Consider the following 9,527-nt stretch of genomic DNA (forward strand, 5'->3'; position numbering starts at 1 on the left):
AGTGGTTCTAAATGGCTGCAACAAAGGATCTTCTAATCTAGTGGATTCTGAATGGGGCAAAACTCAGCATGGAGTTCCCCAGGGATCTATCCTTGGACCCTTGCTGTTTGTAATATATGTTAATGATTTACCCCTGTCCCTTAGTAAAAATTGTGAATTCACAATGTTTGCTGATGATACAAGCATTGTAGTAGATGGTAAGTCTACTGCTGATCTGGAGACTGATGTTAATGATATACTCAGAGAAGTTACAGCTTGGTTTTCAATTAATTCTCTTTCAGTTAATATTAAAAAAACTAATTTTATACAGTTCCACACAAAAAATAAAACTCTAGAAAATATAGTAATTGCTCATGACAACCAGGAACTAGCCTAGAACAGGTGCACTCCACTACATTCCTGGGGGTTCATATTGACAGTAGGCTCAACTGGGAACAGCATGTGTCCCTTACTCTAAAAAGACTTTCATCAGCAACTTTTGCTCTAAGAATCATTACTCATTTTGGGGATATTAACATTTTAAAATCAGCTTACTTTGGATACTTTCACTCATTAATGAGTTACAGAATAATCTTCTGAGGTAATTGTGAAAAAAAATCTTAACTGCTCAGAAGAGAGCAGTCAGAATCATGTGTGGGGTTCCTCCACGAACCGCATGTAGAAAACTTTTCACACAGTTAGGTATACTGACCGCAACATGTCAGTACATACACTCTCTGATGAATGTAGTTAATAAAGACTATGCTCAGTATGAAACAAATTGTTCATACCATAACTACAATACTAGAGGTAAAGATGATCTACATGTCAAAACTAAAAAAATCTGTCACTTGTACAGAAGGGAGTAAAGTATGCTGCTATAAAGACTTTTAATGTATTGCCTAATTATATTAAATGTACAAGAGAAAATGAAACGCTGTTGAAAGGTGCATTAAAAAAATACCTGCTTAACCATCCACTGTAGTCCTTAGATGAATTATTTTCCAGAAGTATTGCACTCCCTTAATAATAGATGTATTTAGTCTCTTAGTTATTAGATGGACGATACAATATTATGTTACTGATATAGTGTTAATGTCATAGCTATAATGTTATAGTGTAAATTGCCATACTAGTTAAATGACAGCTTGTAAATGAGAAAAAGTGATCCTTATTAATATCTATATCATTGTATTATATTACTATTCTGTAGCATTAATTGTATTTGTACAATTGTATTGACATGTTCAACATCCAGGCGAATCACTCGCATGGAGCCTACGGATCCGTGGAATATGCATACCAAATAAATAAAAATAAAAAAATGAAAAAGACAGGTAAAGACAAGGGCCTTTACGCAAACAAAGACTTGAGAATGTTTATATTTCGAACAAGAGCTGTATACCCTCTAAGTTGTGTGTGTATATATATATATATATATATATATATATATATATATATATATATATATATATATATATATATATATATATATATAATATTAGATTTAGGATGCTGGAAAGTCACAGTCCAGAATTTATGTTGTTAGTTGATAAGGAAAAATTTTGTTTGTGTTTTTTCTTATATGTCATATGTGTGAAGGATATGATGAAAGGTTATAACAAGGAAGAATTTTACTTTTATGTTTCTAGAGATGATGATATTCTTTCAATGCTTCACCTTGCGCATAGCCCAGTTGTAAACAAAATAAATGAATTTGTGAAACGCACGGCAGTACCCAATATAATACACAACTCGCTGTGATGTAAGTAGTATCAGAGTGATGCAGTGCATGTGCATTGGGGAGCAAGTTAGTCAAGAAACCTCAAATGCATGCATGACAGACAGGCACAACTGGGAGTGTTGGAGCGCCCAAAACAAATGAGAGCTACAGCCTGCAATAGCATTTGTAAAGCATATTGAAACACACACACACACACACACACACACACACACACACACAAAGAGGATACAGGGTGCATCAAAAAAATGTATACACACTTTGAAGCGTCATAGAAAATTTCTGGAAATGGAAAGCTTAAAGTCCAATTAATGTACTTTGCAAATGTGATTAATGAACAAACTGGTGACATACAGCATCAATAATCAATACACTTCTGAGTATGAGTTACCACTGATTCCGTACATTGTACCAAAGTGTCCAATGAGATTTCTGCGCACACCTCATCATCTCCTGAACCCATTCACAAAATTCTAACCTTCAATCTGGATCGTCGCCACTTAGCTGTTGCACCACCCTTGGAACGTACACACAAAACTTGCCTTTCTTCAGAATGTGTAGCACACTACTAGCACTTACATTACTCCCATGTAATGCTTGCCGTGAAGATTTTTGAGGTGAACGCTGAAACAGTTCTGAGACCGCAGTTGTGGAATCATCACTTGTAGCTGTACGAGGTTGCCCTGATCAACCTTTATGTACATCACACACTGTTCCATGAATTTTGAATTTGTCTCGTAGACGTGTAATTGTTATCCTTGAAAGTGGTTCTGTACCATACTCACTTCTCCACCGTCTTCGAACCGCAGCTACATTCTCAAACTTCCAGTACCACTTAATTATCTGCTTCCGCACTTCAAAGCTCAAACACACATCCGACATGAAGCAGTTACTTCCCTGCCACTGCTGCCACAGTGCCATCTGTTGAAGAAACATAACATTACTTTCTTACAGATATTTAACCTTGTAGAACAGGAAATAAATTGTCTATGACAGTTCAAAGTGTGTATACATTTTTTGACGCACCCTGTATATACAATATTTACAAAATATAAGTATAGAAAGTGCATGCACTAATTATACTTGATGGACAGAAAAGTCTTGCTGCAGGTAAACAAGCGAGTACAGTATTAGTGGCAAAATGAACAAGAGGTCACACTATGCCTATAATACACTTTATCTATCAGATTTAGAAGATATGTATAGAACTAGAGATGCACACATGATGTTAAATAAGTTTTGTGATAGCACAACTGCACACTGAAGTGAATGAATACATGGTTGAATATATGAAAAAGATATTAGTAGCCATCAAGTCACTATACACTTATCTATTAAGATATAGTTTTAAACTAGTATTAAGTTTTCTTCCTTCCAGGGAATGATGCATTGACACATCCTAAAGTGAAGAAAGATAAATGCTTGTAGAGTGTTAGTTACCATATAAACATAAGAAAGGACTGCACCACAAGTAAATATATTAATAAGTTTATGATACATATGAATGTGACAGTGTGAAAGTATGTGAAGAAGAAAACAGTTGCAGTAGGTCACATATCATGATGCTGAACTAAGGTTGTGCACTACCAAATAATCAAGGGGCCAAAACCTAACTACTGTGAGCACTGACTACCAATCGAAGCATCAAACACCTGATTTACACTGCAATTTTTATGCATGTTTGTTACTTATGTAAACACTGTTTTATGCTCATTGTATGTGACATATTGTATTGACGAGACAACTCTGTATACCTCATCACATGAAATGGTTATCCTTTATACAATGAACATAACAAGTAAATATTGAGCTGCACTTTTAAACACTGAATAAGTATCTGATATGATTGGTGTCGTGTTTAAAAACAACAAACTATTATTTTCTTGGAATCACAGTCATTTTTTTAACGAGATGTAACTGAGTGCATAAATGCCTTTCTATACAATTTCCTCAACCCTGTAGTGTGTAGATCCTTCCTCAAGAATGCTAGAGAGGCAAGGCCATGCATAGTTACCTGAATAGTGGTGAATCCTAAATATCTCTTTGAATGTGCACAAATTCAAGTTAATGGAGCATTAAATAATGCATTAGATATTTTTGTGTTGGGATTACCATATAGAATTGAATCAGATTGTTTAGTTAATTATCATACTGGTAAATTCCGTTTCATGCTTGACAATTACAAACTACCAGAAGTTTACATATTTAATGGATCGGAGAATGTACCTATGACTCGTGAAATTATGTTTGACACACTTACTGCTGTAGCGACTGTTGTTTACATCTTTAATTCTTTGGAATTGGTAAATATGCTCAGACAAGCAGTCACTGTAAATTTCCTCTGACAGGAAGTCACTGTAAATTGAAATGAAATGTATATCAATGTATGCCATAAATGAAAACAGACTCTATTATGGTTTGAATGTTATATGAAGAATGTACAACTAAATGAGAGTAAAATGTGTACTCATAAAACTGGAATTTAATAATGTTACAAAATTGTAATTTAACAATATGTACTAAAACAAAACGATGAGCATTGAAAATATATATAAAAAGGGGAGAGAATATGTTACAGACCATAATGTATATAAGTGACAATAATGGCATGCCAGCAAATGAACAGGATAAGTGTATTTTATAATTGTATTTGTATTTTTTTATGCACTGTGTATAGTATGTGGAAAGGAAACTATGGAAGCTTTATGTAATGCAACTGTATGAAAGATGCTCAAAAACAAAGTGCGAAACCATACTAAACCTGGCTGCAAAATGTTAAGTGTGCATGTGGTGTGTGTGTGTGTGTGTGTGTGTGTGTGTGTGTGTGTGTGTGTGTGTGTGTGTGTACACGCGTGCACATGCGTGATAAACTAAAGATGGCAATACATTGTTTAACATGAATTTTCTGTGCTCAACAACGTTGTAAAAGTGGCAAGGAACTTACCTTGTTGACTAATGTCAGATGTATGGCTGGTGTCCCCACTGAATTAATGAGAGCAACAAGGTGACATAAATTCCTTGGGCTGCTGATATGGAACCAGATGTCACCACATCGAAGATTTTACAAAGGGTCACACTGCTGAACACGAGCTTCACGAGTTTGTGCAGTGAAAGCTAATGTAAATGAATGACAAGGACACTCCGTGAGTGCAAAATGGGACAATAGTGGACTTTGAGCTGGGTGCAGATGTTTCGCAACCTGAACACTGTGCACATGCTGACTGACAACAATGGGACTATGTGGTTACACCAAGCACTTTGTTAGGAGAGAAAATTTATGTATTTATGTGTTAAAAGAAGCTGACATGCCCATATAAAGTGATAACCATTCAGGATAACTCCAACAGTCGAAAATAAACGCTACACCCCTACCTGCCGGGAGTATCAACCCTCAAAAAGGGAAATAAGCTCAGAAAGAGGGGGGCAATTATGTTGAATCATATTTATTTTTCCTTTTTATACATGTAAGCTATATGTAAAAAGAATGATTTATAGAACATGTCAAAGATAAATTAACGAGTTGTTTTGTGGCAAGGATAATGTTTTGATACATCGGCACAAAAAAGAAGGAAGAAGAAATACACTCTTCAATTTATTAATTTTTGTATCTTCACCTGTTTGTTTCTATAAGTGGTAGAGCGCGGACGTATGACTAGATCCATCGTACCACTATTATTTTAAAATTTTTATTTCAACCATACATTAAAAAGTAAATAAAATAGAAAGAAACTTCCACATGGGAAAAATATATTAAAAACAAAGATTCCAAGACTTACCAAGTGGGAAAGCTTTTTAATATACATTAAAAAGTGTTATAACAAGTTATTAGGAGAGCAAAATTTATTCATACATTCATATCAACCACACCTGTCTGTTCATTATTTCACCTGTGCTGAGATCCTGCATCAGGAGGTTCAGAGCAGACAAGAGGAGTTTGTGCAAGCAGCAGAGGAGCAATCCTGCATTGGCATTGATATAATCAGGACTATGCACAATGGAATTAATGTGAAGCACTACATAAGGGAAATTACAAATATTGACCTTGAATGTATTGATATTGAAGGTATGTTGGTATTCGTACCAGTTAGTCACCCACGATTGTGTAAAGATTCATAAATTACCTTCCAATTTCTTTCAACTATTCTTTCCAATCAATTTTTTTCAGTTACTCAAGCAGAAATTGTTAATCAGTTTCCATTATTTGCCTGCCCACATATGCCACTATTCAACTTGCTGCATCATCCAAAACTCCCTACCAACACTCCACTAAATCCAGAACCAAGACAATCTTGGAACACTGTTGTTAACCTTTCTATCAAAATCCTCAGCCTCTAAAAGTTTCAGTCCTTTCCAAAGGCCTCACCTTTAGTCCTATACCCAAATTTAACCATGCTTCACTTGCTGAAGACCATCTCTCCTTCTTCCAGTCCCTGCTATGGAAACACTTCTTTGTCACCAGTCCCTCCAACCAAAGACAGACTAGTCCCAACATTGCACCCTGCCTCTTCTAGTTCATATCCCCATCCAACCATGATGGTTCATGATGCACATAGAAAGAAATGTGTACTTAAAGCTCACAGAAAAAAGTACTTTTCTTTCATGAGCTACCTACTTTATAGTCATTAGACACATAGAGAATAAGTACATGTCTGTACACCAAGGCGGATGAGAACAGAAGAGCCTTCTTACATGCATCGTAACAAGAGAGGTGTCGTAAAAAATCTGAAGGTATATCATTTTTAATTTTTCTGCTGCCCTTTCAGATTACATTAATGCAGCGTAATACACATTAATATACCTTTGACACATTCAACTGGCAACTGTAGTAATTAATACATCTTGTTTGTCTATGAAGATAAACCTTATAGGTACCTTCACAACTGCTTCCCTACTGTGTACTGACATGGTCAACTATTACTGGATAACAGTACACAGTACCGGTGCAATCCAATATCTTCAATTTTCTATCTTTAAACATTTTAAACTATAATTTTTGGCCCGTATGGGCATGAAAGACCTTTATTGATGGCTCAATTTTTAATTTGTTCTTTTCCCAGGACATGTTAGCATTATAACATGTACATTTATGTTTACAAATAAGTTTCAATAAGTGAATTTGAAAGTCAAAGTTTTTGCTTCCTTTATTGTAGTATAGCCATTGCCTGCTATCAGCATGGTTAAGCACATGAATATCATGTGGTGTATGCTGCTTGCACACTTTGTGAGTTCATTAGAACTGGAGCTACATACAGATAGGCTGTCCGAGTCAGTGATACCATTTCACTTTTAATCGTGAAGTTTGCTGGGAGAGTGTTCTTCATGTTGCTTCAGAGTGGTGTGCTGTTGTGTGTACATACTTGGATTATCAATGCTGCAATGAGTAGACTCATCATTTATGGCCCAGGGCAGTGGTTCCCCTTTGTAATTCACATATTTCAGTGATTGAACTCAACTCATATGTTCGGCATCACATCGACACTTCATCGAGGTCAATGTAAGAAACTTCCTGGCAGATTAAAACAGTGTGTTGGACCAAGACTCAAACTCAGGACATTTGCCTTTTGTGGGCAAGTGCTCTACTAACTAAGCTATCCAAGCATGACTCACAACCCATCCTCACAGCTTCAATTCTGCCAGTACCTCGGCTCCTACCTTCCAAACTTCACAGAAGCTCTTCTGTGAACCTTGCAGAACTAGCGCTCCTGAAAGAAAGGATATTGCAGAGACATAGCTTAGCCACAGCCTGGGGGGATGTTTCCAGAATGAGAAGGTAAAATAGGTTATTTATTTGTTAGTCACTTTCATGAACAGATCAAGGTAAAATAGGTTACTTATTTGTTAGTCCCTTATTATATCTCTGAACTTCCAAAACTGACTTAGGGTATTTGGCCTACAAAGCCAATGAGGTTATCAATGATCAACTTCTAAATTACTAAATATTGATTACATATCTTTCTACATTAACTTAAAAAGGGGATTTCTTGTACAACTCCTCTACATATCTCAAATCAATATATGTATAGATGCCACTTAATAAAACTGAATATTACCCCACCACCTTCGTAGCCATGAATATTCTTTGTATCTTCTGCATGTGAAGCCACAGTGATGCGCTCAGCCACAGACTGCCTGTGCAGATGTGTAAGTTGACTCCACTGAGATGGCACACACCAAGCATCAATAAACAGCAAACCACATCGCAAGCCAGGTGCTGTAAGTTGCACTAGTGATCCAGTACAATCAAGCTTAAAAACTTTGCTAATATAAGTCATTGTAAACTATTTAGAATGCAAGTGAACCCTGGAAATTCTATTTTATCAATCCACACTACCCAATCACATGCTACTACCTTGCATGCTACTATTCACCTAGGTTTACAACAGAAACTTAGCCCTAACCCATTACCCACTGATCTGTTCTTTCAAACACTTATTATTGTTTTCACCTATTGTTGTCAATGCAAATAGTTTACCCCATGTGGGAATCAACTCTGTCATATTATTATTCCATTGTCAAGTTGTACTTACCATTATCAGTAAACTTTTATAGGCACAGTATCTCTACCTGTCACTTGTGCCAGCTGTGAATTTGAGTGTTACTGTTTACATTCTTTTCCAGTTGGCTGACCATTCACCCAGAAAATGATCATCTGGCAAATACAACATGTCCTGATCATTAGTAAAGATCATCAAACACTTGTGGTGATATCTCTTAATGCCTTTCAGTCTTGTATCTCTTCCAATCATTACACGTGTTCTATGCTATCACTTAATACTGGGGTAAGAAACTGTGAACTCACACTATTCCTAGAAGAGACTAAAACGTGTCGTTGCCCTCGTACTGTTCCTATGATATATGAATCTTGGTTCCTCCCTGTCTCAAAAAGTTTACTGTACTCTGTGCCATAATATATCCCAGTAGTTTCGATCTCAGACCTATCAGGTCATCATAACAAACAGTGGACTCTTGTTTAACACTTCTTTTTGTGACATAGTTATTCCCACTATTAAGCTTTCTGCTCATTTAAACTATTCCCACAACAATAGTCTTAAGTCTTTTATGTTACACCAGCCTGAAGTACTTACTGTGTTACCACGTCTAGCAGTCACCCCCTCCTGACAATGCCCTCACTCCAACGGCATCACATCAGCAAGCCCTTATCAAGACCCAACTTACAGGGCTTCTTCTCTGTAAGTTTGCCTTAAACAAGTGCCAGAAATGATTCGAAACCATGTAATTTTTTAAAATGTTTCACTATATTTCAACTCCCCCTCCCTAATATTTCTGGTCTCATACTATCATAAATGTCGGCAGAACTTTCTGCAGGAGTCTTTTAAATCTGCATTCATTTTTATAATTTATAGCTCATTTTTAGGATCCGTACAATAGCTCCCATGGAAGGAGAGAAAATGTGTGTGTCGAGCAGTCTCATTGAGGGGAAAAATGTTTTTTAAATTTTTTTCGAATTTTCCATTTCAATTATTTTTCATATGACTTATGATACTGCTTCTTTGGTAAGACATTGGCTGACCCATGACATAGCACCAGATCTCTTGTATAACACCCATGCTCAGTCCAGTGAACATTGTCCCATGGTAGTACTCCTGACTTGGGATGCCATGTTTGTTTAAGTACCACTGACTGGAAGGATGCACATTGAAGCACCCTCTGCCTACCAATGGGAGGACAAGGGGTGGGGAGGGGGGGCAGTCATATTGGGTGCACCACAGACAGGTTGGTGAGAGTGCATCATTATTTGGAATGCATTCTTGCTTGCCAACTGCCTTTGGGAGTGCAATGCCTCTCA

General features: G+C 36.6%; 1 long non-coding RNA gene across 1 annotated transcript; it reads right to left on the reverse strand.

Moving 5' to 3' along the window:
• Nucleotides 1-2,034: 2,034 nt before the first annotated feature.
• LOC126354495 (uncharacterized) lies at nucleotides 2,035-4,858 on the reverse strand. The gene is made up of 2 exons (XR_007565335.1): nucleotides 3,981-4,858; nucleotides 2,035-2,641 (listed from the first exon to the last, which is right to left on the reverse strand). It is a non-coding gene; the product is annotated as an uncharacterized LOC126354495 (long non-coding RNA).
• Nucleotides 4,859-9,527: the final 4,669 nt, after the last annotated feature.

The sequence above is a fragment of the Schistocerca gregaria genome, chromosome 3 (genome assembly GCF_023897955.1).
Source record: "Schistocerca gregaria isolate iqSchGreg1 chromosome 3, iqSchGreg1.2, whole genome shotgun sequence".
NCBI classification, from domain to species: domain Eukaryota; kingdom Metazoa; phylum Arthropoda; class Insecta; order Orthoptera; family Acrididae; genus Schistocerca; species Schistocerca gregaria.